Source organism: Bubalus bubalis, chromosome 11, assembly GCF_019923935.1.
Source record: "Bubalus bubalis isolate 160015118507 breed Murrah chromosome 11, NDDB_SH_1, whole genome shotgun sequence".
NCBI classification, from domain to species: domain Eukaryota; kingdom Metazoa; phylum Chordata; class Mammalia; order Artiodactyla; family Bovidae; genus Bubalus; species Bubalus bubalis.
This window is the reverse complement of record NC_059167.1, coordinates 61,831,202-61,853,883: the sequence shown is the minus strand read 5'-3', so window position 1 is coordinate 61,853,883 and position 22,682 is coordinate 61,831,202. Positions and strand designations below refer to the sequence as shown.

At 37.8% G+C, this 22,682-nt stretch overlaps 1 long non-coding RNA gene across 1 annotated transcript in view; it reads left to right on the top strand.

Annotated features, from left to right (window-relative positions):
* The window catches only part of LOC123328094, a 418,849-nt gene that overhangs the window by 194,572 nt on the left and 201,595 nt on the right, over nt 1-22,682 (top strand). The window lies entirely within an intron of this gene.

The window sequence follows — 22,682 nt, the reverse complement described above, 5'->3', positions numbered from 1 at the left end:
CTCAGATATGCAGATGACACCACCCTTATGGCAGAAAGTGAAAAAGAACTAAAGAGCCTCTTGATGAGGCAAAGGAGAAGGCAATGACACCCCACTCCAGTACCCTTGCCTGGAAAATCTCATGGATGGAGAAGCCTGGTGGGCTACAGTCCATGGGGTTGCAAAGAGTCGAACATGACTGAGCGACTTCACTTGCACTTTGATGAGGCAAAAAAGGAGAGTGAAAAATCTGGCTTAAATCTCAGCATTCAAAAAATGAAGATCACGGCATCCAGTCCCATCACTTCAGGGCAAATAGGTTCAGTTCAGTTACTCAGTCATGTCTGACTCTTTGCGACCCCATGGACTACAGCACACCAGGCTTCCTTGTCCATCACCAACTCGCGGAGCTTACTCAAACTCAAGTCCATTGAGTCAATGATGCCATTTAACCATCTAGTCCTCTGTCCTCCCATTCTCCTCCCACCTTCAATCTTCCACAGCATCAAGGTCTTGTCCAATGAGTCAGTTCTTTGCATCAGGTGGCCAAAGTATTGGAGTTTCAAATTCAGCATCAGTCCTTTCAATGAATATTCAAGACTGCTTCCTTTAGGATGGACTGGCTGGATTTCCTTGCAGTCCAAGGGACTCTCAGGAGTCTTCTCCAACACCACAGTTCAAAAGCATCAGTTCTTTGGCTTTCAGCTTTCTTTATAGTTCAATTCTCACATCCATACAAGACTACTGGAAAAACCATAGCTTTGACTAGACAGACCTTTGTTGGCAAAGTAATGTCTCTGCTTTTTAACATGCTGTCTAGGTTGGTCACAACTTTTCTTCCAAGGAGCAAGCGTCTTTTAATTTCATGGCTGCTGTAACCATCTGGAGTGATTTTGGAGCCCCCAAAATAAAGTCTGTCACTGTTTCCATTGTTTCCCCATCTATTTCCCATGAAGTGATGGGACCAGATGCCATGATCTTCGTTTTCTGAATGTTGAGCTTTAAGCCAACTTTTTCACTCTCCTCTTTCACTTTCACCAAGAGGCTTTTTAGTTCCTCTTCACTTTCTGCCATAAGGGTGGTATCATCTCCATATCTGAGGTTATTGATATTTAGTCCAGCAATCTTGACTCCAGCTTGTGCTTCATGCAGTCCATCATTTCTCATGATGTACTCTTCATGTAAGTTAAATAAGTAGGGTGAAAATATACAGCCTTGACATACTACTTTCCGATTTGGAATCAGTCTGCTGATCTATGTCCGGTTCTAACTGTTGCTTTTTGAGCTGCACACAGATTTCTCATGAGGCAGGTCAGATATTCTGGTATTCACATCTATGAAGAATTTTCTGCAGTTTGTTGTGAGCCACAAGTTAAAGGCTTTGGCATAGGTAATAAAGCAGAAGTAAATTCCAGGATGTCTGGCTCTAGATGAGTGATCACACCATCGTGATTATCTGGGTCATGATCTTTTTTGTATAATTCTTCTGTATATTCTTGCCACCTCTTCTTAATATCTTCTGCTTCTGTTAGGTCCCTACCATTTCTGTCCTTTATTGTGCCCCTCTCTGCATGAAATGTTCCCTTGGTATCTCTAATTTTCTTGAAGAGATCTCTAGTCTTTCCCATTCTATTGTTTTCCTCTATTTCTTTTCATTCATCACTGATGAAGGCTTTCTATCTCTTCTTGCTATTCTTTGTAATTCTGCATTCAAATGGGTATATCTTTCTTTTTCTCCTTTGCCTTTCACTTCTCTTCTTTTCACAGCTATTTGTAAGGCTTCCTCAGAAAACCATTTTTCATTTTTGCATTTGTTTTTCTTGGAGATGGTCTTGATCATTGCTTCCTGTACAGTGTCATGAACCTCCATCCATAGTTCTTCAGACACTCTGTCTATCAGATCTAATTCCTTGAGTCTATTTGTCACTTCTACTGTATAATCATAAGGGATTTGATTTTGGTCATACCTGAGTTGTCTAGTGGTTTTTCCTGCTGCTGCTGCTGCTGCTAAGTTGCTTCAGTCATGTCCAACTCTGTGCGACCCCATAGACGGCAGCCCACCAGGCCCCACCGTCCCTGGGATTCTCTAGGCAAGAACACTGGAGTGGGTTGCCATTTCCTCTTCCAACGCATGAAAGTGAAAAGTGAAAGTGAAGTCGCCCAGTCGTGTCTGACTCTTAGCGACCCCATGGACTGCAACCTACCAGGCTCCTCCGCCCATTGGATTTTCCAGGCAAGAGTACTGGAGTGGGGTGCCATTGCCTTCTCCAAGTGGTTTTCCCTACTTTCTTCAATTTAAGTTTGAATTTGGTAATAAAGAGTTCATGATATGAGCCATAGTCAGCTCCCAGTATTTTTTTTCTGACTGTATAGAGCTTCTCCATCTTTGGCTACAAAGAATATAATCAGTCTGATTTTGATATTGACCATCTGGTGAAGTCCATGTGTAGAGTCTTCTCTTGTGTTGTCAGAAAAGATTGTTTGCTATGACCAGTGCACTCTCTTGGCAAAACTCAATTAGCCTTTGCCCTGCTTAATTCTGTACTCCAAGGCCAAATTTTCCTGTTACTCTAGGTATTTCTTGACTTCCTATATTTGCATTCCAGTCCCCTGTAATGAAAAGGACATCTTTTTTGGGTGTTAGTTCTAGAAGGTCTTGTAGATCTTCATAGAACCATTCAACTTCAGCATTATTAGTCAGAGCATAGACTTGGCTTACTATAATATTGAATGGTTTGCCTTGGAATGAACAGAAATCATTCTGTCATTTTTGAGATTGCATCCAAGTATTGCATTTCAGACTCTTTTGTTGACAATGATGGCTACTCCATTTCTTCTAAGGGATTTTTGCCCACAGTAGTAGATATAATGGTCACCTGAGTTAAATTCACACATTCCAGTCCATTTTAGTTCACTGATTCCTAAAATTTTGACGTTCACTCTTGCCATCTCCTATTTGATCACTCCCAATTTGCCTTGATTCATGGATCTAACATTCCAGGTTCCTATGCAATATTGTTCTTTACATCATCGGACTTTACTTCCATCACCAGTCACATCCACAACTGGGTGTTATTTTTGCTTTGGCTCTGTCTCTTCATTCTTTCTGGAGTTATTTCTCCACTAATCTCCAGTAGCATATTGGGCACCTACCAACCTGGGGAGTTCAGCTTTCAGTATCCTATCTTTTTGCCTTTTCATACTGTTCATGGGGTTCTCAAGGCAAAAATACTGAAGCGGTTTGCCCTTCCCTTCTCCAGTTGATCACGTTTTGTTAGAACTCTTCACCATGACCCGTCCATCTTGGGTGGCCCTATATGGCATGGCTCATAGTTTCATTGAGTTAGACAAGACTGTGTTCCATGTGATCAGATTGGTTAGTTTTCTGTGATTGTGGTTTTTATTTATTCTGCCCTCTGATGGAGAAGAATAAAAGGCTTATGGAAGCTTCCTGATGGGAGACAGTGACTGAGGGGGAAACTGGGTCTTGTTCTGATGGGTGGGGCCATGCTCTGTAAATCTTTAATCCAATTTTCTGTTGATGGGCAGCTTTGTGTTCCCTTCCTACTATTTGACCTGAGGCCAAACTATGGTGGAGGTAATGAAGTTAATGGCAACCTCCTTCAAAAGGTCCCATGCATATAGTGCTGCACTCAGTGCCCCCAACCTTGCAGCAGGCCACCTCTGACCCATGCCTCTGCCATGCCTCATAGCAAATAGATGGGAATAAAATGGAAATAATGAAAGATTTTAATTTCTTGGGCTCCACAATCATTGCAGATGGAGACTGCAGCCATGAAATTAAAAGAATCTTGCTCCTTGGAAGAAAAGCTATGACAAAAAAAAAAAAACAAAAACTAGATAGCATGTTAAAAAGCAGAGACATTACTTTGCCTACAAAGGTCCATATAGTCAAAGCTATAATTTTTCCGGAAGTCATGTATGGATGTGAGATTTGAACCATAAAGAAGGCTGAGTGCTGAAGGACAAATGTTTTCAATCTGTGGTGCTAGAGAAAACTCTTGAGAGTCCCTTGAACAACAAGGAGATGAAACCAGTCAATCCTAAAGGAAATCAACCCTGAAAATTCATTGGACAGACTGATGCTGATGCTGAAGCTCCAATACTTTGGGTATGTAAGGCAAAGAGCCAACTCATTGGAAAAGACCCTGATGCTGAGAAAGAATGAGGGCAGGAGGAGAAGGAGGCAACAGAGAATGAGATGTATGGATGACATCATTGACTCAATGGAAGTGAGTTTGAACAAGCTCTGGGATTTTGTGAGGACAGGAAAGCCTGCCATGCTGCAATCCATGAGGTTGCAGAGTCAAACATGGCTGAGTGACTAACAACAGTCCTACTTGATACCAATAATAACTATATAACACTTAAAATGGAATCAAAAAAGGTTTTTTTTCAGTAGGTTTCAATTTTTGTATAAGAAGTAACTGAAGAGCCTGAAGAATAAAGAAAATTTTGCAAAAAAAAAAGGGGGATCATTTTAACCAGTGGACTTGTAGAGCTTTATGGCAATGTTTAGAAGCAGAATGGGTAGAGAGGGGGATAAAAGAACTTTTTTAAACAATAGACGTCAGAGCTTTCTGAAAATGGTTAGAAGCAGAATAGGTAGAAATGGGGATAAAATAACTTGAAAAGTCAAAGTCGCTCAATTGTAACCAATTCTGTGTGACCCTATAGACTGTACAGTCCATGGAATTCTCCAGGCCAGAATACTGGAGTGGGTAGCCCTTCCCTTTCTTTTCCCAAAGGCTATCTTCTAAGCTAGGGATTGAACCCAGGTCTCCCTCATTGCAGGCACATTCTTTACCAACTGAGCTATCAGCGAACTTAACAAAATATAAATGACAAGCAAAAGATACAACCTGACATAGTTACTCTACAATTGTGCACAACGCCTTTTAGTGTCTCAAGATCACCCTTCATTCTTAACTAGTGCCTTTGGTGTACACGTCTCAAACTCAGAGATGGCATAAATATGGCTTTAAGTGGTAAGTATATGATACAGGAATATGATACAGGCAAGAAACAAGTTCAGTACTTTCTCTACTAACCTAAGTCATCAGAAAGATAACAAATGAAAATGTCCATTCTTGATCTGTGTCAACCATAAAAATCAAGGAAAATGAATGCAACACATGAGAGAAAACTCTTGTCTACCACAGCGATCCAAAAGTATAGAGATGGAAACCAAAACAAGAGAGCCAACAATAATCAGTATCTCCAAATGTACAGTGAACAGCTAAAATCAAATGAGGAAGTTATTCATTTTGTTTTGCTACTTGTTCAAGACTTGATTTTCATTTTTCCCACTTTTAGGTCATAGTGTTGCCCATAAAGTTTTTCATTAAATTTTCATCTTGCAGGCAGGTGATAGTCCTCAAACGTTATGAATTAGTTCCGTAATAGGAATCCTTGCTTGAGGCTCTGTCTGCATTTCTGAGTCAGAACATTGTTCAGGATTTCTGCCAGGGAGAATTTTTAGAGGTTGGTGCAGATTCTAGAGTAAGGATTCTTTTCCAGTCTTTTCCCTCCATCCAAACTCTTCCCTTTAGTCTTTTTGTATTTATTTAAACAGTCTTGTTCTTCTGGAATTCAAGCTAAGGAAGAAAACCAAGTAAACAAAGAAACTGACTACCAGAGATGGTATTGCCTATCATGATTTTCTTGAAATACAAAGCAATGTTGAGATCAAATCACTCAATTTTAAGGATGTTTACTAAATCTATTAACTGAATTAAATTTATAAGACACTAACTCTCAGTGGCCTGCTGAAATTGTTTTCTATTTAATTTTTAAACTAATTATTCTAATAGCATTATTTTCTTTATATGTTATATACCAAATAAAATTTTCTCCTTAAAACAGTGGATATTAAAAGCAGATAAAATGAAAACATATTTGGGATACTTTTCTGTACTCAATGATGTATTTAGGGCTAACATATTTAAGAAATAGGAATATTGCTTCAGAAGTAGAGAGTAGGCAAAAATCCAAGCAAGATGTGAAATTCAAACTTCAGAAAGCTGGGTTCGGGCCTTAAGAACTATGGCACAAACAAACACAGTAATTTAGAAAATATTCTATCCATTTTCCCTTGATTATCTCAATGTTTTAGACATTGGCCCGACACAGAAGGTGCCTCTGAAACAATCCTGTTTGCTTATGGATTTAAAAGAATTGGGAAATTCAGCATTCCTGGGATGTAGCTACATTTCTCAGAAAACCTATAAATATTTCTCAGATGATATTAAATATATGAAATGACTCCAAACTAATGAAAATTGAATGGGAGCTGGAGATTTTCCCTAAAGCCTAATGTTTAGAATTTTAATCTACCAAATTCAGTCACCCCTAATTAGAAGACTTCAGCACTATGCAGGCATCTATCACCATGATATGACTCTGGGGAGGCCTGTGTGTGTAATTAATCACCACACATACCTGCCGCTTCTTCTTTTCCCTTTTGAAGCTTAGAAGGGAGAGAGATGAGTAGAATTACCATACTGTGTAAACAATTCCACATCTTAGCCATTCAGTTATTTTACTTCCCTAGAAGAACCTTGCTTTAAAAAGTTGTTAATGTTCTTTTTTTTTCATTCTTTTTAGTCTGTACACTCATGTGCATTTAATTCTTCTAGTCCCCAAACTACAGAGCTATTTCACTAGAATAAAGGGCATGGTGGGGAGCGGGCAGTTTCCTGATTGTCTTATGAAGAATATGCTGTTGTATCTCAAAGGACAGACTTCCCCCTTGTGAATCCCCAGTACTTATCCATGAGACACCTGCCTTTTCTTTGGAGATTTCTACCCAAGTACCGAGAGAATCTGACCTTTCTTCACTCATAAGATAACGACAAGACTGCCAAACATGTGCTGCCTCATAATTGCTTTTACAGATCTTTGCCATAAGCTATGATTAAATACTAGGAGAAAGGTCATGAAAAGATAAAACAAAGAAAATGACTTATTTATGGAAATTAATGAATTTAGAATTCTGTAGCACCTATGATAAACCACACATACAGTGAGACAATAAGCATTAATGAACTTTAAATGTAGAAGAATATTTTTCTGATGGGCCATCGACAGTTTGAGTATGAGTAGCACCTTTTGCATATTAAATTCTGATATTTGTACTTTGCTGGACAATAATAAGAAAAAGCGGTGGGAGTTCTCTTTCAGTGTAAAATAATAACGAACTGGTGGCTCAGTTGGTAAAGAATCTGCCTGCAATGCAGCAGACCCAGGTTCAATCCCTGGGTCAGGAAGATCCCCTAGAGAAGCTAGTGGCTACCTACTCTAATATTCTTGCCTGAAGAATCCCATGGACAGAGGCTACAGTCCATGGGGTCACAAAGAGTTGGCCATGACTGAGTGACTAACACTTTCATTTTTCAAGGACTCATTCCTATAGGTCCCATGGGAATTGTATTCTTTCAGTTACTCTGCTCACTTGTGTGTCTCATCCAAAATTTCAAATTCAGAAATTTTCCCACCAAGCAAATCAGAGTAAGCAGAAACAAAATACATCACTGGGCCCAAGGTTCAAAAACCACTGGAAGTATCAGAGTGGACCATAAATATGGTCAGAGTAAAGAAACTACTGGACTTGAAAAAAAATTTGTTTTTGTGGCAGCTCTTCACTGTAGATAAAGCAATGCATCTTAAGGACATGACACTCGATTTTGGGTGCCTTTGATCTGAAGACAAGTCAAGAGGTTCCTTTTAAAGCTCTGAGGGGCAGCTCGTAAATGAGAAAGCTTATATCTGAGAACAGGAACAAAAAGGCCTCTAGTTAAAAAGCTCCAAACTGAATACAGCAAGAGTAAAATGCAAACCAGAAATTGTTCAAAGACACAAGTGATTCTAGCAGAAGCAGAGTAATAGAAACTGGAGTTGTCAGAATTTGGTTTCAAATAACAAAGACACTTAAATGAGCCTTCCTCCTGCAAAGAAAGGCAAAACACAAAATTTTACAAAAGGCCTTTAAAATCACATCATGATTGGATATTCTGCTTCTGCCTATCTGAAGCTAAGTTAATTCCTGAGTTCTTTAAACAGAAGGAAGCATGTCTATGTTACCAAGACTTTGACAGTTGAAGAGAAAAGGGAAAAGTCAAGAAGAAAATGCCAGTCATGCAATCTTAGCAAAATGTATTTTTCCTGGCTCCAGTGCTTTTCAGGGAAGCACATTGTGATGAATCCAAAGTCTTCTCAGACAGGATTTGGGTTACATTCGCAAGAAAAGTTTCCCAATGATATCAAAAATATATATTTAAAAACACAATTAATAGAGCTAATATATTGTGATCTAATGTTTAAAGCAATTTCCCACTCAAATTTTGGGAAAGGATTTAGAGAGGACAATGCCAACAATAGTTTTATATAAGCATTATAAGATTACCAGTTTTTCCTTTCCTGTGATAGAATCAACCACCTTCTTTGTAGAAAAATAATCTACTTATGGTCCCTGGGTTGGGAAGACCCCTGGAGAAGGGAAAGGCTACCCACTCCAGCATTCTGGCCTGGAGAATTCCATGGACTGTGTAGTCCATGGGGTCACAAAGAATCAGACATGACTCAGCGACTTTCACTTTGACTTTATGATTTCTAAGTAAAGGCAGCAACAGAAAGAGAAGAATTAAATAGCAGCAGTTACCAGCAGTGCAAAGGAAGCATATTATGAAGTGAGGCAAAGAAAAGGTCCAATTGTCTGCACCTTTAAAAACAAAAGCTTTGAAAAGGAGAATAATGCATTATCTTGGTTGAAAGATTTTTTTGTAGAGTGCTCATGTTTTGGGTCATCCTTTCATCCAGTAGTGCTGATTCATCGGTTTGAGGAAATGAATAAATTCAATGCCAGGTACAGAGTCACGTTCTTTGTGGGAATTCAGTAAACATTAATCAAGGGAGCTGATGAGAATTTACAAAGAGGAAAAGCTGTATTGTCCACCTATTTGTGACATACAATAAAGATTGCATTAGCCCTGGCATTTAAAATATGGACTACATGTGGCTGTCTTTCTTACTTTGGCAACCCTGTTTCCAAATGGAAGATGACCCCTTTGGCAGATGAATAATTCTATCTTCTATTTCTAATCACATTACCTTGCAAAGTTCCCTTTAAAGAAAAAGGAGATACTCAAGTACCAACAGTTATGTTTATCCAACATTTCAGAGAGATTTAACATCTTCCTACATTATAAAAATGATGTTGCTTAACTCTTCAATACTCAGGTTGCAATAATTGGATCTGAAGATTTAATATGTTCACAGTTACACATTTTGATAATTTGACAGATAAATACTTAGGGAACTTGCTATGAGCCAGGCTATCACAAAAATGAATACCACTTCTTTCAATTATTAAACTTATCATTATTACTTAGCTGGTACATTGCATACTAATGAGGTAGTGGGATGAGGGAAAGAGGTGGGAAGACACAGGTCCCTTAAGAAAGGTGAGAGAAAAAAATAACATCCAGACATCTAGAAGGTACTTTATGATACCTCATTTAACTCAATCTTTAATATTCACCTCACTCCACTGAGATAAGAGGGATTACCTATCTTTTCTATATTTTTCTTTATGTTTCTTTCTTAACACATGAAAAAATTCTTGGCTTAAAGTTCTGTGATTCTCCTAGAAATTAAGCTATGTAACCAGAATTTGAAGCTGTGCCTATTTTACTTCTGATATAGTATACCAGTATAACTATAGTGGTTATAATTTTAACCACATTGCCTTAGGATCTAGAGGGAACACCTCTGCTATCTCATCCCTACTCAACAGTGTTATATCATTCCTAGCTATAAAACACACTAATGGTTTCAGGAACCCATAGCAACAAGTTTGAACTAATGGCCCACTTTGCTCAATGACACAGTCATTTCAAATCCCACTGTTTACCATTGCTTATTGTGGGGAATATTCATCATTTCCAGAAACTGGGCATCCCAGTTAATGCATTATCACCTGAACTCTAATTTCCTTGCCATCTTGGACATCTCTTAATCTGTTCTCATCTTTCATCCCTTTTTTGAAGGCCAAGATTAAGGCACTGTGCCCTTGGAAGCTCTGAACCAGTAATTAATAAGCCATAAATCTTAAGTCTTTTACTTATGCTCACCTCCTGACCTTATCTAAAATTTAGCTCTCTGCTGAGGATAATGCTTTGCCTGTATCCCTCAGATCTAGGAAGCAGATAGGAAGTCCTCAATTCTTGAAACTTTTATTTTAAGCACATCACTTTTCTACTATCACATCTAACTGATTCATTTTATCCTACCATAGTTATTTTCATCCTTCATCAGCACCATCTTCCCTGCACTTCCATTTTCACTCAGTTAGTATATACTGAGCCATCATTTAAAAAAAGAAAAAAAAAAACTGCATTGAAAATATTAACAACTCTGTTTCCACTCAACTTCTATGAGCTTGAGCAAGCTCTGGGAGTTGGTGATGGACAGGAAAGCCTAGAATACTGCAGTTCATGGGGTCACAAAAAGTCAGACATGACTGAGTGACTGAACTGAACTGAACTCTATCATGCTTTAATGCAGGATCTTCTATCTCTACACCTGCCACAAAACTGCCGGCTGTAGCTGGGGAGAAATATCACAAGCATGGTGATCTGTTTCACTAGTAATTCCTAACTGCAAACAAATAGCAGTACTCCCAAGTAAACCTACTATTTTTTGTTGATATATGTTCTTTATCTTCCAAGTTCTCACCACCTTCCTTTCCCACAACCCTTCACTCTCATGTAATGACTCCATTTTATGCTTCCTTGAAAAATCAAATCTAACTCTGAAAACAAACTATTTTCTCTGCTTATTGCTCTTTAGTCGCTAAGTCATGTCCAACTCTTCATGACCCCATGGACTGTAGCCCACCAAGCTCCTCTGTCCATGGGATTTCCCAGGCAAGAATACTGGAGTGGGTGACCATTTTTGACTCCAGGAGATCTTCTTGATTCAGGGATCGAACCTGTGTCTCTTACCCTGGCAGTGTACAAAAAAAAAAAAAAAAAAAAAAAAATCCATTCTTGATGACACAACCCCTTCAGTGACAGGTCATTTTCTATTTATCTTCATAGAAAAATATTCAAATCATCTTCTACAATTCGTGTCTGATTTTCTTATCTTCTATTTACTTGTTAACCAATTTTAGCTGCACTTCTCTCCTCACAACTAATGTGACTATACTAACCTAGTTGATAAAAAACAACACATTGCCAAACTTACCAATATTTCTTTAGCCTCATCTTACTTGAAATCTCATCAACCTCCCTTCTTTATCGAATGGTTCCTCTCTTGAATTCTTTGAAATCACACATTCCTGACTTTCCTCTCCTCTCTCTTTCCCTCCTTCCTAGGCCCCCTTTTCAGGATATACCTATTTAGACGTGCTCCTGAGGTTAAGCTGGAGGGCTTTTCGTTCTTTTCTATCTACCTTCAACCCAGGTGATTGCATCTAATACCATGACTATAAACAATATTTGTATATGATGAGTGCTCATTTTATATGATCAGATGATTAATCCAATATTTTATTTTACATGTTCAGTTGGACATAAAATCAGTATCTCAAGTTTATCATGTCTGCTGCTGCTAAGTCGCTTCAGTCATGTCTGACTCTGTGCGACCCCATAGACAGCAGCCCACCAGGCTCCGCCATCCCTGGGATTCTCCAGGCAAGAGTACTGGAGTGGGTTGCCATTGCCTTCTTCATTATCATGTCTAGTATGCATTATATCTTATATCCCTTCTAAGTAAATAACATTGTAGAGCTCACAACTTGGGAAATGTTTATTTTTCTCACTCATGTGTTCCTCCTCCAACACATCATCACATGCTTTTAGGAATAATTCAGGGCTTCCCATGGCCCAGTGATCAAGTCTCTGCACTTCCACTGCAGGGGATATGGTTTGATCCCTGGTTGGGGAAGTTCCATATGCCCTGAGGTGCCGCCAAGGAAAAAAAAATAAGGAATAACTCAAATATTTCTATATATGCCAATTTTCCTGCCATGATTTCTGGGCCCCATTAAATCAGTTTTTCATACAGTATTTAGAATGATGGTATTTTTTGTTGTTGTTAGCCACTAAGTTGTGTCCAATTCTTGCTTCCCAGCTTTCTCTATCCATAGGTTTTCCAGGCAAGAATCCTGGAGTGGGTTGCCATTTCCTTCTCCAAGGGATCTTCCTGACCAACCCAGGGTTTGAACCCATGTCTCCTGCATTTGCAGGCAGATTCTTTACCACTGAGCCACCAAAGCCAGTCAAATAATGCCTCTTTCCAACTATAAAAATTCCTCAGTTACTACAGTTTTTTTAAAGCATAGTATCCAAACTTCTTGCTCCAGCCTTTAGGCCTACCAGCTGTCTCACCTGATTCTGAATTCTTCTCATTCACCATCCTACAGTCGTAAGACTCTTGTTCCTCTTCCTTGTTTCAGGACCTACCTCTTGCCCTTTCCATTCTTTCCTTGCACTGTTTCTTAGGGACCTGGCAGTACTGATTCTTGTGTGTTTCTTGTCTCTTAGCTCATGTCTCATCCATAGAGAAGCTCTTCATTTTCATACACTGTAAAAGACTTACCCAGGATTCCATCACATTGTCTTGTTTATTCATTTTATTGCAAACTATGTTGTAATATTATTTTTTTTTTTAATTTTATTTTATTTTTAATTTTCCATTTAACTTTAAATTCAGTAAGAAAAAGGGTCTTGTCTATTCTGACAAGATGAGACCTAAAGCTTTCTTGCCCAGAACAGTCACTTGCACACAGTAGGAGCTTAAGAATGATTTGTTAAATTAGAGGATGAGTCCATGGATGTGTCATATTCCAGGGTTATCAGTAAGAGAACTATAAATGCTAGGAAAAAAGAGACTGTGGTGCCCAAAATTCAAAAGCTTATTATAATTTTCATATAAATTAACTTTTACAAGTGTGATAATGAAGATGTTGCTATTTCTAGCATATCAACAGAGACAGCTAATCGTTCAGAATGTGGGCAAGATGAGCCTCAGAAGTGAGACCTGAAAGGTCCAAAAGAACTATGTTTTTTACTTCAGAAATTATAACTTTTAAAATTTCATCTTCATACCATTTTTGGAAACATCTCATGTTTCTTAAAAAAGTAGCTGGAGCCACATTCTGTACACTAAATCTATGTTTTGACTTAATCACATAGTACATATGACAGAGGTGGGAATAGTTACATCAATGGACTTTCTATTTTATTATAGGGTTTTTTAATATGAGTCCATTTCAGAGATGCTACTAGCGTTTAGCTCTAAATTAATTACTCCCCCTTTATTGTTTTATAGATTTACTCCTTTCTTGGTGTCCAAAACCTTTAAATTCTGTTTCCACTTTGAAAATAATGAATAATTATAGAGAATGGGTGGAAGGTTTGTTAAGACAGTGTTCAGTGAAAAGATATTTAGAAATACATGGGTACACTTCACATTGATTACCCTTCATATCCCAAAAGTATAAGTGCAGGTATATTGATTAATCTAGAATCTGCAGGTGCCCAATGATGATCCTTCTTCAATTAAAGAGTTTTTAGAAGACAGGTCTTCGTGGATCTCTCATGTTTCTGCCTATCTTGCTAACAAGGCAGTAGCTGCCCTTCCAGACTCTTTTCAAGGATGTCTATAGGAAATAACCTTGGGAAATAGACATAGCACTTCCCTCTGAAGCACTAAGAAAAAAATTGAAATTGCCCATGCTTGGAGTTGCTCTTTTGTAACATATTCCTTTGCAGTTATCATCAGGCCCTCTTTTCATTACCATGTGAGGATGCAGTTTGGCAGCTGATGAACAGTGATGAAATTGTAGTTACTGCTACTGCTCTGTGGAGAAGGGAATGGCAACCCACCCCAGTACTCTTGCCTGGAAAATCCCATGGATGGAGGAGCCTGGTAGGCTACAGTCCGTGGGGTTGCAAAGAGTCAAACAACTGAGCGACTTCACTTTCACTTTTCACTTTCATGCATTGGAGAAGGAAATGCAATCCACTCCAGTGTTCTTGCCTTGAGAATCCCAGGGACAGAGGAGCCTGGTGGGCTGCTGTCTATGGGGTCTCACAGAGTTGGGCATGACTAAAGCGACTTAGCAGCAGCAGCAGCTACTGCTATGAGTTATCAACTCTCTTTGCTCTTTAGCCTGGGAGTTATGAGCCTTCTACCAGCATCTATATAGTGATGGCAGACTAAATTGCTTGTGAATAGGTTAAAATTTCAGATCCTTCATAGTTCTTGATAGTCATAATTTTTTATATAGTAGTCTATAGCCTCATCAATGACTTTTGTTTCCTATGTGACATTATGTGTTTATCTCTTGTTATTAACTATTTGCATATATCTGTTTACATATTAACTATTTGCATACATCTGTTTACATACATATATCACTATATGTATTGTATAAACTAAATTCCATTAAAGTGAAATTCTACTGTACTGTGCAAATATCTTCCACTTTCTATTTTCTTTATGTCTTTTAAAAATTAACCTTGACCTTTTTTTTATTTGCTCTATTCTTGAAAAGATGTAAAAATAAACATCTGTGTTTTGAATTAAGTTTAGCAATTATTGTTTTGGAGATATGTTCCAACAAGAATACTGAAGTGTTTGCTCTGATAAAAATCACATTGGGGAAATTTGAGCATTTTCTGTACAAAATATTGTAATTTGAGAGCTTTTGTGCATTTAGTCTGGAAGAACCTCAGAATGAGTTATTTACTGAAAAAAAGTCAGTCTCTGTTACATAGCAAACTGACTAGGAAACATATAAAATGCAATAATACCACAAAGACTAGCTTTTCCTCCTAGCTGTGTTTTCTTGTGTAAATATTTCAACTTCTCTCAGTGACAGTTTAGAGCAGGTAGATTTAGAACCCCATTTGTAATCCTTTTAACTACATTCTTGCCAATGATATGTTTTCCTTTGCCTTACTGTCCCACCCTAAAAATCAATCCATACATCTGGCTTTTTTGAATCTGAACTAATAAGCAATTGCAAATAAAATCACATAATCATGCAGACATGTGCTCCTCTGTATGTATAGACTATCATCTCTAGAAGTCATTTAATACTTCCTGGAAATTCTTTATATTTCCAAGGCTTCTTTCTAACACATTATCCAGCTACTTCAAACCTCTATTTCCCTTCTCAAACCTTCCTTTCCTTCTTCTTTTCACATCCTGATAACGATAACCTCTTCTAGCCTCCTAAACCTGAACCTAGAAGCAGGGTTTTCAGCACCCGCATCTTCTGGTTCCATTCCTTTTGCCCAGGCTCAACTCTCCTCAGTAGCTTCGGTTTCCATCTTCTCCTGCTTCTCAGAACTATCATACTATTGACTTCCTCTCTTTTATTATATTTTACTTTTTTAGTACCAATGCCTTCTATATTTTTATTTTATTGCTGCTGTAACAAATTACAGCTTTAGTGGTTTAGAACAAGACAAACTTATTATATCAGAAATTGATCTTTAAGGGCTAAAATCAAGGTGTCAGTAGAGCTCTGTTCCTCATGGAGGCTTCCAAAGGGAATCTGTTTCCTTGCCTTTTCCAAATTCTACAGGATACCTTGAGTTCTCCCTTTGTGGACCCCATAAATCAATCATGCTTCCAATCTCTGTTTCCAACCTCTTACTTTTTCTTTGACAGGAGCCTTCTTCTTAGAAGAACCCTTGTAGGGTTGAGCCCACCCAGAAAATCCAGGAATATCTTTCCAACTCAAAATACTAAACTTAATCACACCGGCAAAGTCACTTTTGCTATGTAAGTTAACACATTCACAGGTTTCAGGATGAGAGCATAAATATCTTTGGGGAACCATTATTTTATCTACCATACTTTCCTATCACTACTACTTGATGTTCATTCCTTTCCTATTCTTACGCCTTAACCCTACTTTGTGGTCATCTCATTTCTGACTACTTCAGAGCCAATATTGAGTTGTCTGCATAATTTTTTTCCTATTCTATCCCTATACACACACACACACACATTCTATGGAGACCAATTATATTAATTCCATTTATGAATTTTTAATTGCAAAATACTTTTAAGTTCTTACCTTACTTGACTTTTCAGCAACATATATATCACTGACAACACACTGATTCTTGAATATATTTCTGTAGGCTTCTATGACACATAATTTTCTGGTTTTGCATCCAAGACTTATTCTTTTTAAATTTACTTTCGACATCTTTTTCTGCTTAATATTTACAAGATAGTTTTTCTCTGGGTTTTGTTCTTAGCTTTAATCTCTACTTACTGTACACAGTCTCTCTAACTTATATCAAAAACTCCTATCATTTCAAATTCTTTGTTTTTTAATTTTTATTGGAGTATCAGTTCAGTTCAGTTCAGTTGCTCAGTCGTGTCCGACTCTTTGCGAGCCCATGAATCACAGCATGCCAGGCCTCCCTGTCCATCACCAACTCCCGGAGTTCACTCAAACTCACATCCATCAAGTCAGTGATGCCATCCAGCCATTTCATCCTGTGTCGTCCCCTTCTCCTCCTGCCCCCAATCCCTCCCAGCATCAGAGTCTTTTCCAATGAGTCAACACTTCCCATAAGGTGGCCAAAGTATTGGAGTTTCAGCTTCAGCATCAGTCCTTCCAATGAATACCCAGGACTGATCTCCTTTAGGATGGACTGGTTGGATCCCTTGCAGTCCAAGGGACTCTCAAGGGTCTTCTCCAACACCACAGTTCAAAAGCATCAATTTTTCAGCGCTCAGCCTTCTTCACAGTCCAACTCTCACATCCATACATGACCACAGGAAAAACCATAGCCTTGACTAGACGAACCTTTGTTGGCAAAGTAATGTCTCTGCTTTTGAATATGCTATCTAAGTTGATCATAACTTTCCTTCCAAGGAGTAAGCGTCTTTTAATTTCATGACTGCAATCATATAGTTGATTTATAATGTTGTATTAGTTTCAGGTATACAGCAAAGTGAATAAGTTATACATATACATGTATCCACTCTTTTTTTAGATGATTTCCCCATATAGGGAAGTGACCCCTCTATGGGAAATGACCCCATTTAGGTCATTACAGAGTACTGAGTAGAGTTCCCTGTACTATAAAGTAGTTCCTTATTAGTTATTATTTTATACATAGTACTGTGTATATGTCAATCCAAATCTCCCAATTTATCCCTCCCCATTTACCCCCTGGTAACCACAAGTTTGTTTTCTACATCTGTGACTGTATTTCTGTTTTCCAAATAAGTTCTTTTGTACTGCTTTTGTTTTCCACATATAAGCCATATCATATGATATTTGGCTTTCTCTGACTTACTTCACTTAGTATGACAATCTCCAGGTCCATCCATGTTGCTGCAAATGACATTATTTGTTCTTTTTATGGCTGAGTAGTATTCATTGTATATATTTAGTATGTATAACATCTTCTTTATCCATTCCTCTTTTGTGGACATGTAGGCTTTCTATAAATACCAATGATTTTCTAGCTTCTATTTTTAGTATAGATCTCATTTTTATTTCATAACATACAACTAATTACTATAATTTTCAATGAGGTGGTAAAACACTTTATGCTCAAATCTTTTCTTTTTTGCCTTTTTTTCCCCAAAAGAAATGCATGCAAATGTTAAAACTGTATACTTAATATGAATATGTGGCAGCAAATAAAACATAGTTATTATATATTTATGCTGGTCAGGTTTATACATCTACCATAATTCAGAGAGACACTAGCATTTTGGGTTTTACCTCTGTAAGTATTGAAGGAAAGGGAATATTTTTCAAATCAGAGCACCCTTATAGCATTCCTCATTGACAAATCTCTTTTTTTTCTTTTACAGGAATGACCTTTTATAGTTAAACAAATATTATTATTATTCTGAAAAAGCAAGTAAATTGCTAGGTTTACTATGCATAGGGTTTACTATGATAAGACCAAAAGAAGTGAAAAATTGGAGATCAATTTTCCTGTCTTACTATGATTACCAGAACAGTTCTTATTTGTTCTGTGTAAATAGAAGACAATGGTGGAAATGATATTAGAGTAAAAGTCTAAGGGAGAGATATATCCTAAGGTGTATTTTTTTTGGTAAATGAAATAGCAGTGTGGTACGTGATGCTAGAAAGGATTGAAAAATTAGCTTCTGGAAATGTTAAAAGTGGATCAGAGTGGGAAATACTTCTCCACCATATAAATTTGTCCTAATGTTTATCATTATCAAGTTCATCAGAGCTATTGGGTAGTAGGGTGAGCCTGAACTGGTTTACAGCACTGCTCAATTATCTGGACGTTATTATCCTTCATTAAATGTGGATCATCATTGTCTTGAAGCAAAATTTACATAGAATCTACTATGCTCAAGATGCTAAGATGATAGGGAATTGAAACAGATAAGCATCTTAATTTGATTAATTAAAAAAATTTAACTGTATTTCAAATTGTATTAAAGAAGAGCCCAGGACCCTCTTCTTTGTTATGCAAATGAAAGTATGTCTTTGCTTTTCTAAGACTCCTCATTTTTCTTTCCACAAATTGATTCTTCCCTATGTTCATCTAGCTGCATTAACCTAAGAGCATTTCCCATATATTTAAAGAAATGAACAGGAAGGTTAAGTTATATAAAACTTACAAACCCTATGAGAGTTAGGGAACTTATGATAAATGATGAAACATAAAATCAATTATAAAATAAGGCAATTGAAAGTCCAAGAAAATTGTGTGATCATGACTAGCACCCAGGAAGAAAGAATCTGTATGCTGGGCACAGATGCGGCATCAGCACAAAAGACAGATGTTTTCCCTAGCACTATTATATAACCTTATTTGGGTACAGCTGGGGGGACATTGTCAGTCAGATCCAGACAGTGTTCATTAGAGAAGCAGTGACAAGTGATAACAGAAACTCATTTTTCCCTTCCAAGAACTATCTGCTAAAGCAGAGTTGTCAGTCAGCCTTTGGGAATCTTTGCCCATGTGCAGATGTTACTATTCTCCTAGTGCATAATCAGATCTGTCATTAACACCTCCACAGTCTTCTATATTTGAGCAGAGAAGAGAGTGTTTTCCTCTTATGGGCGAATCGAAGTGTTTTGCTATGCCCTAGTCAAAAATAAAATGGAAATTATTTCTGGGATCTCATTTATGTTTTATATGATCTTGGGTGAAAATTTAGGTTCCTTCTCAATATTATGGTAAGTTTTCCAATTTGGCTGAATATTTCCCTGCCTTAAAAACTGGAGGGCTAATTAAGAAGGTAATACACCTTTCCTCACCCTGTGTTCACTAAATTACCTTTGACTATAAAATCTCACTATTTGCTGAATGTTTTCCCTCAAAGTATAAAAAAAAAGAAAGGGAAGAAAGTCATCTCAAAGACCTATTCATTTTTTCAGCTTGTTCTGGTTTTGCTAGTTAGAGATGGAATGATTAATTAACTTATGGTTAAATGTTGATTTCCTGTTCTGAAGAGCAAGGATAATGTGTTATTAATAATAAATAACATAAATTGTTAGACACAGAATAGGCACTCAGGATATACAGAATCTAAAAGATACATAACCAGGGCATATCATGATAAACATGACATAATTTTTATCCCCTAGATGATAAAAGAAATCATCACCAAGAGATAGCCCTTCTTTTGGGCACACTGTAGACTGCACTCCCAATACCCATATTTGAGTTAGGTGTGTCCAGATGACTTACTTCATTTATGAAATGTGGACAGAGGTGTTGTTTTACCTTTTGCATGGAACCCTGAAGAACCAGTGCATCATGTCTTGGTACTTTATTCTCTATTAATTGCCATAACAATCCTGAAAGAATGAGATAGGGCCTCTGTCAGCCCTGTGGACCTGCAGTTAACAGAGCCTCCTACCAACCCACATCAAACATCTGGTATGAATGCAGAATAAACACTTAATATTTTTAGCCATGAGGTTTAGGGATTATTTGCTACTGCAGAGTAACCTAGCTACCCTGACTTACATGAAGTAAGATCAAAACTGAATTTGAAAGAATGAATAAGAGTTAATTAGAAACATGGAAAGGAGGAGTGTTTAAACAAAACAGGGTATCAAAAGTAAAGAACAGGCAGATTTCAAAGTCTGTCATTCGGGGATAAAACACAAAATTAGTAACTTGGGTTTGATAAAATCAGCAGAGAAATCTCCTCAAAAAATAGGTTTTTTTTTTTACCACATATTGAAGACCTGAGCAGAACTGGTGGAGTTGCTGAGGGAATATAGGATGAAGGAAATGTCAAGCATATGTTGGGTAGAATGAGATTCTACTTTTCCTGGAGAGCATATGCTCCTTGGAAATCTCTGCTTTACTCGTGTGATTCCTTTCCATTGCCCATGGCAATTACAATCTGTGAAAATTCCTCACATTCAGCTTTTGACCTCTTAGACAATCTTCAGGTTTTTGCCTTGGTGCCTTTTATAATCTACAGGTATTTTAAAAACTGCACAGGAAAATTAAGCCAGAAAAAAATTTACAGATGTTAAGAGCTTAGTGAAATTGATGGTCTAGTCCCAATTGCAAAGCACTGCAAATGAGGAATAAGGTTGAAATGTAAACAAACAGAAGTTATATCATATCACACTTATTTAATATTAATATATACACTTTTGAGGCTTCCTTGGTGGCTCAGTGGTAAAGAATCCTCCTGGAATGCAGGAAACGCAGGAGACACAGGTTTGATTCCTGGGTCAGGTTGGCAAGATGCTCTGGAGGAGGGCATCGTAATCCACTCCAGTATTCTTGCTGGGAAAATCCTATGGACAGAGGAGCCTGGTGGGTCAGGGTCCATGGGGTCACAAAGATTCAGACACCACTGAGCACATATCACTCTGGAGGAGGGCATTGTAATCCACTCCAGTATTCTTGCTGGGAAAATCCCATGGACAGAGGAACCTGGTGGGTCAGGGTCCCTGGGGTCACAAAGAGTCAGACATGACTGAGCACACATCCATACACTTTGAATTACTATATTGAATAGAGATGTTGTTTTTTCCTAGTTAAAACTTTATGTAAAATGTAAAAGAATGATTCTTGAAAATGTTGATGGATAAAACAGAAGGATACATTGTTCTCTTTCAGTAGGTCAATCCAAGTACAGCATAACTTACAGTATTTAAGTGCTGGTAGAATTTTACGGCAGTTTAGGGTTAGATAACCTGCGTCTTGATTATGTGGAGATTCTCAGTGTGTTATCTGGGTTCTGAGTTTATACCTTCATTGAGCGTGAACAAGGAAGGGCTCCTGCTCAAATCCCTTTGGCCCAGAGTTCTTTGCATAGCATCTGTTACAGTAGATTTCACCTTTTTTCATCATCAGTGTAGTTGATACCAGACTCTTGCCACACTTGGCACATCAGAAACAATTTTGTGCCCGAGCTTTCCAGTTCCAATTACCTTCTCAGCAGCATATATAAAATTCCCATCTCTGGAACACTTCTCATCATCTCCCTATTTATGAGTATTTCTAGATGTGCTGGGATTGGTTGTGGTCCTCTAAGTTTGGATGCCCAGTCTCTCACTACCATCCATCTAGAGCATGCCACTGCCCCTGCTGCACCTCAGCTTTCTGACCCATTCTTCTTTCCATAGCAGGATTTGCAGTGGGTCTTTGATCAGGAAATTCAGCAGGCCTGCTATGGAAATTTCTCCTATGGAATAATGAATAGAAAGCAGTGCTGGAAGCTTCTCCCAACTTCTTATGCAGGATTCATGATGCTCCTACAAGCCCCAGCTTATTTCCACTCCCTGGACCAGCTTTTGGAGTTGGAGGGAGGGCCGTGCAAATGCGTGCCCCACCTCCACAGGAAGCTGGGCAGAGGGAAGTGATGGAGCTGTGGGTGTTATGGAGCCAGGAGAGTTTTTACAAGTTTGTGTGTATTGCATGTAATGAAACCTTTAGAGTTGCTATGAAATCTTTCTCTAACAGAATTTATGTTTTTCTGAATAATCTTATATTATCTTAATAATGATGAATTTACATACTCAATTGCTAAATATTGGTCCTTAAAAAAGCACCTATTATTTTCAAATTCATTAATGTTATTTGAAATTGTTCTTCCTTAAGAACTACATTTATTCTTAATACTATGCCTGTTCAGTTCTTCTTCAGATTCTTTAAAATATAATAACTCTCTTGGGAAAATAAAACAGTCCAAACAAAATGTGCAAACTAATTTAATTGAAAGTGAAAGTGTTAGTCTCTCAGTCGTGTCCAACCCTTAGCCCATCAGGCTCCTCTGTCCAAGGAATTCTCCAGGCAATAATACTGGAGTGGGTAGCACTTCCCTTCTCCAGGGAATCTTCCTGACCCAGGAATCAAACTCAGGTCTCCTGTGTTGCAGGCAGATTCTTTACTATATGAGCCACCAGGGAAACCCAATTTGGTTATCAGTCTTCAAAATAACAGTGAAATTTCACTGACTATTTGGTTGTTGTATAATTAGTATGGAAATAAATGGACTATAAATAATCAGGCTTGTGGAGTATAAATCTAAACCTGTCAGGCTTAGCTAGTTAGAAACTGCTTTTGTGTGTATGTGTTTTCATTAGTCATAAAATGTCTGCAGAACTGCTTCCATGTCACTTTTAAGTAGCTGAACTTTCTATATGCATATCCCCTGGGGATATTGGAAAT